General features: G+C 41.6%; 1 protein-coding gene across 4 annotated transcripts in view; it reads left to right on the top strand.

Annotated features, from left to right (window-relative positions):
* Positions 1-427: 427 nt before the first annotated feature.
* LOC116879737 (C4b-binding protein alpha chain-like) overlaps positions 428-6,000 on the top strand; it is a 30,167-nt gene continuing 24,594 nt past the window's right edge. Inside the window, exons 1-2 of one of the 4 annotated variants that reach the window (XM_032878152.1) lie at positions 428-645; positions 2,370-2,544. The gene's annotated coding sequence lies outside the window, so the exon portion shown is untranslated. Of the gene's footprint in view, positions 650-2,369; positions 2,568-6,000 lie in introns of all 4 variants that reach the window. The other 3 variants (XM_032878151.1, XM_032878153.1, XM_032878150.1) reach the window with 3 other exon arrangements.

Below are 6,000 nucleotides of genomic sequence, written 5' to 3'. Positions count from 1 at the left end.
CTGGGCCCATAGCAGGAAGTCAATAAACTTGTTAAATTCCCCACCACTGTACTGTCTTGGGGTGGAATGAAGACCAGCACAGGGAAAAGTCACCAGTCAGGGAGCTCCAGGAAGGTCTGCTGGACCTAACATCCTAGAAAGTGCGTCAAGGTGGGCCTAGTCTCAGCCCTACAGTATCCAAGTTTTTTAGGCTAGGTGGATTGCGTCGTATAGGTCTGTTTTGAATTTAGGAAAAGAAAAAAAGAATTCTGGCATCAAATTCATACTACCATTCCACTTAGGGGAAACGGTTGGCAGAGAAGAGAAAAAACGATTGCAACATGTTATCAGGAAGCAGGGTTAGTGCCCAGGAAGGGGATTAGGTAAATACTAGTGCTTTATTTCCATTGTTAATCATTCACTGGGCCAATAAAAAGTTTCTGCCCATCCATTAGAACTTAGCCCATCTGTGACCAGCCAGCCACATGGCTGGAATTCAGGGACTTCTTGGTGGTGCAATGACTAGCTAGCTTCAGGGTACTCTGGGAAACTCTCATCTGGGGAAGAACTGAAACTATTACAGATCCAGACAGTTTTTTTCCCCCTTGAGAAACGACCCAAGGGACCACGACTGAGTCTTCTATTTCTTCCTCAGCTACCTGCCAGGTCAGTGGGTTATTTGGGGTGCCTTGGGGAAAAGGCTGGTGGTTTGGCCCTTTAAGGAGGGCAAGAAAGACAAAACCCTGGGGGTATTTTCAGCAGAAATCTTTTCAGGAGTCCTGCATTAGGGTGTTGTATAATTTGAAAAGTATTTTTAGTCCTTCTAAGCCTCAATTTTTTGTTATAAATGGGCGAATAATAATGCATACAAATAAACTGAAGCAGAAAGGAAGTAGAAGGTCACTCTTGTTATTGTATCTAAAAGTCAGGTGTGTTGGTTCAATGATTCTTTACCATCTCTCCACACAGAGGAGTTGAGGCAGGAGGTAAATCAGAATGTCCAAAGGGGTTTGCAGAGGACCCGGTTTTTATAGTCTGCATCCTAAAAATTGATACAGGGCCCTTTGGAGATTTTATTAACCCCTCCCCATCTTCTCCACCATCCACAGCCAAGATCTTTTGATTTGATAATAAGAAGGATGTTGGTCAGCCTCCAGTTACTCTCTGAAGCTAGAAGCCTTGACTGTTCTCACTTCCTTTTTCTTCCCCACTTTTCTGAATCTGACAACATTGATTACCCTTCCTTCTGGAAATTTCCTTCTTCCTTGGTGGGGCAGGACACAGTACTATTGTTCTTATTTCAACTCCTCAGCCACTCTTAGCTGAGTCCTGTTCTATCCCTAAAATAGAGTAGTACAGAGAGAATGACAGAGCATCCAGAATGAGCAGAAGCATCAGGGGAGGTTTGAATTAAGTGTAGTGATACTCTTGGATATAATAGGAGTACACAAGGAAGACGCTGATAGATACAGAGATTTTAGGAAGGAGGTGAAAGTGTGGAAGCAAGTTCTTTCTGGAATCTGAAAGCAATGTGATTGAGTGTGTAGCTGCAAGAAAGGAGTTGAGACTGGAGAAGAATATTACCCTTTCAAGAGGCATGCAAGCAGAGTTTAGACAAAATAAATACATGGACTTAAAAAGTAATCTCTAATGGAAGGAGAAATTTGGGGGCTGAGAATTCTCCCAGCACCTCTCAAATTGTACTGCACTGTGCATGCCAACAGTATTTATGTTCAGAGACCCGTCACCAATTCAAGACCATAGCTCTTGAATTGGTCTCACCTCTATAGGAATTTAAAAGGTGACAATGTCATTGAAATATGAGGGCATTTACTAGGGAAGTCTTAGTTTTTTAGTGGGCAGCTAATAGCATTCTAGATTTTATAGGGAATGGAAAGATGATCTAAGTTTACTGTCATCATTTGAGAGAATGAGAACCCGAGACCCAAGGAACTCACATGGCTTCTTCAAGATCATAGAATTGGACTGTAGTGAAATGGGGCTCAAATTTGGGTCTTCTTAATCCAAAAGTCCTAGCCTCCATCCCCATCCTCTGTAGTCTGCTGAATTCTGTGCAGGTTCTGCTGGAGGACCACAAGGAGTAGTGATGGTGAACTCCAGATGCTCCCCAGGTCTCACTGAGCCACCACATAGCCTGAGAACTAGGGAGGGAAGTGGGATCACTGCATCATTGATCTCGTCTACATTAATGAAGCACTTCACAGACATTATTCCATTTGGTCCTCAGGAAGGCAGTTAGTCATTCGCACTCTGAAGATAAAACTATATTGAGTTTTACTTATTTCACATTTATTGGGTAACTGTTACACACCAGTTACAGTATCAGGTCAGCACTAGGAAGTTGAATAAACATCTTCTTTGTCTTCAAGTGTCCACAGTCTGTTTTAGGAGGCAAACGTGAGCAGAAAATATACCATTACAATTAAGTCCTCAGCAAAATACTAGGGGAGCTTAGAAGAGGCTGATATTTCTCAGTGGAGTTGGACAATTCTTCATTAAGGAGGTGATATTTGATCTGGACAGTGAATCAAGAGAAGGTTGGAGGTAAAAGCATCTGTCATGAGAGATATTATATGCAAATTCTTGTAAGTGTTTAAAAAAAAATCCAGAATGGGGCACCTGGATGGCTCAGTTGGTTGTGTCTGCTTTCAGCTCAGGTCATGATCCCTGGGTCTTGGGCTCACTGCTCTACAGGGAGTCTGCTTATCTCTCTTCCTCAGACCTTCCCCACCACTCTTATGCACACTCTCTCTTTCTCTCTCTCTCTCTGTCAAATAAATAAATCTTAAAAAAAAAATCCAGGATGTATTTTGAAAACCTCCATGAATTTGAACAGTGTTTGAAGTTTGTAGAAGCAGAGGGAGGGTTGGGAGAGGTAAGGAAATCTAGCAAATTTGGAACCATTGGAATTTTTAAGTAAATTCCTTTTTAGTAATATGACAGTGTCATATTAGAAGCTGGCTTATGGATGTATAAAGGCGTTTTAGTACTCTAGGGTGGCTGAAGGGAATTATGAGAACATAAACCCAGACTATGGAAGTGAGATGGAGGAGAGAGTGACAGATTCCAGTGTTGCTGTGGCAATGTGACAGGACTCAGAGACTGAATATGGGAGGGGGCAAGAGAGAGGAGGCTAGGATGACTGAAGTTTCTAGTCTGGACGGCTGGATAGAGATGATTACCTGAGCTGAGACAGAAAACATAGAGGTCAAGGGTGTTGGAGCGAAGATAGTGGGTTTCATTTGGGGTATGTTGGATTCAAGGTGTGGGGGAGATACAAAGGAAGTGGTTAGAAAATTGATCTGAACTTTGGGAACTATACCTTACACTTGAAAAAAAAAAAAAAAAGGATTTTTGCTTAAATAAGAAATCTAACCATCGGTTGCCAGGGGCTTGAGGGTAGGGGAAATAGGGAGAGCTTCGTAAAAGTATATAAATTTTTATCTGTAAGATGAAGAAGTTCCAAGGATCTAATGTAGAACATGGTGACTATATTGGTAACACCGTACTGTATAATTAAAATTTGCTAAGAGAGTAGATAAGTCTTCTCACCAAGAAGAAAAGGATAAATATGTGAGCCAATGATGTGTTCATCAACAAGATGGGTGGTGGGGGAGAGGGCAGTCTTTTCACAAAGAGTGCCTATGTAAATCACCATGATATACACTTTAAATATCTTACAATTCAGTCACTTTACACCTCAATTACGCTGATATTAAGAAAAGAAAAATAGCATGCCTGGGTGGCTCTGTTGGTTAAACGACTGCCTTCAGCTCAGGTCATGATCACGGGATCCTGGGATCGAGCGCCGCATCAGGCTCCCTGCTCAGCGGGGAGCCTGCTTCTCCCTCTCCCTCTGCCCCTACCCCTGTTTGTACTCTCTCTCTCACTTGTTCTCTGTCAAATAAATAAAAAAATAAAATCTTAAAAAAAAAAGAACAAAAAAGAAATCTAACAGGGGTGACTCAGTTCGTTAAGCATCCAACTCCTGATTTCTGCTCAGGTCATGATCTCACTGTCATGGGATTGAGCCCTGAGTCGAATCTGCTTGAGTTTCTCTTTCTCCCTCTCCTTCTGCCCCATAAATAAACAAACAAACAAACAAATAAATAAATAATAAAGTATTTTTAAAAAGAGAGAGAAATCCAACAGAGTGAAAAGTTTGAGTTTCCTTTCAGGATTACAAATGAAAAGTATAAGAATTCATTTATGGATTTGCAAAGAAAACTCACAGGCATTTATCACACTCAAAATTAGAAATGTAAGCTTTGTATTATCCTGGGCAAAAAATAATTTGTGAAGATAACCTATTACAATTATAGATTTTTCCAGAGTTAAAGGTTTTGTTCAAGTGGCAGAGCAATGATCTCTAAAGTCCAGAAATAACATTTGCAAGGTCACCTTTAAGATTCAGATACATGCCTTTGTGAAGCTATAGAGGAAGACAAAATAGTTTCTCCTTATTTTGCCGATATTTCTTTCCCTGAATTTTAGAAATATTCACAGTTTTAAGGCTCAGCACTGGAATTCCACTTGTTAGTGACCAGAACAAGGAGGTTGGCTTAAAGACTCAAAATTTATGTATGCGACTGAATAGGGCAGACTAAGATTTTTATTAGCAACTGAGTTTATGAAATATGTAAGTTTTTATACACTTTATAAGAAGACAGTTGGGCCCAAAGGTCTGTGAGTGATTACTGGGTAAAGGTCAAAGTCATGGGAGTAGGTAAGTTCCTCTCTGGAAGACAGGGAAAACTAGGGGAAGAAGAATGCCCAGAACAGGCCCTCGTGTGCATGAGAGTCTCTGTTCTGGGTGTGGCACTGGGTCTCACCATCACCAAAGTCCACAGTGAAGACCCAACCAATGGTTTCTGGTCCAAGTCCAGTGGGTGTTCCTCTGTCCTGGGTTTTAATTGAAGTACCTTGGTGTTGCAGCCAAATGTCATTGTAATTATACATCACCATTTTAATTTTATTTTTATTTATGAGATAAAAAGAGGGAAAGCAGGGGAAGGAGCAGAGGGAGAGGGGTAAGCAGACTCTGCACTAAGTACAGAGCTCAACTTGGGGCTTGATCCCAGGACCCTGAGATCTTGACCTGAGCCAAAAATCAAGTCAGACATTTCTGTCCCCATCATTATTATGATGATGTTTTGACTCCAGGAATTCTGGTCTTGTCAAGGTCACATGCCAACTCCAATCCCATCCCTCTTTTCTCTGATATTTCGCTCTAATGTTTTCTATGTGCCACTGTGCACCAAGCCAAGATACCTCTCAGAAATTCTGAGACACATGTATAGTTATCATTCCTTCTTTATAAAACAGGAAATTGAAGCTTAGAGGAGTGGAGTATCCTGCCCCGGGGACACACAGTTCCCATCTGAGGGAGACAGGATTTAATCCACATAGCCTGGATCCGACTTCAGAGCCCATGCTCCGGGGTCTGGCAACATACTGTCCTCCTGTGCTCCCTAGCACTGTGTCTGTGGTCCCAGAGTAAAGTTGAGTGATATGAATTCCTCAGCCCCATGTAGGGTCTGTATATATGGTGACCTTTATCTCCTGTCCTAACCTGTGGAAGGAGGAGAATAGTTTTTGTTCATTCCTTCCCTCCTCACTGTCCTCTGTTGAATGGTTGAGGATATGATGACTTCAGGTTAAGGATAGGGAAGAGCCTAGAGTAAAATCACTAGGCTCTGTTCTTCTTAAGAACTTTAAAATCAGTGAAAATCTGACTTTGACAAAACAAAGCCTCTAAGAGTAGATACGGATGTGGAGCAGTATTATTCCTCTTTAAAACATTTTATCACTAGATGCTTTTGAATGTAATGTCAACAAACATTTCTTGAGTGCTTTAACTGTGTGAGGTGCAGTGACAGGTACAAGGTACCAGGTACCAGGTACCTGGTGGGGCAGAGGCAAGTAAGAACCCACCTCTGACTTCAAGGACCTTGAGGTCTAGTGTTGAAGACAGAGGTTAAATGTCAGTTTTAAGCCACA

The sequence above is a fragment of the Lontra canadensis genome, unplaced genomic scaffold, assembly GCF_010015895.1.
Source record: "Lontra canadensis isolate GAN:19392208 unplaced genomic scaffold, GSC_riverotter_1.0 scaffold63, whole genome shotgun sequence".
In the NCBI taxonomy this organism is placed as follows: Eukaryota; Metazoa; Chordata; class Mammalia; order Carnivora; family Mustelidae; genus Lontra; species Lontra canadensis.
Note: the sequence above shows the minus strand (reverse complement) of the source record. Positions and strands in the feature narration are given on the sequence as shown.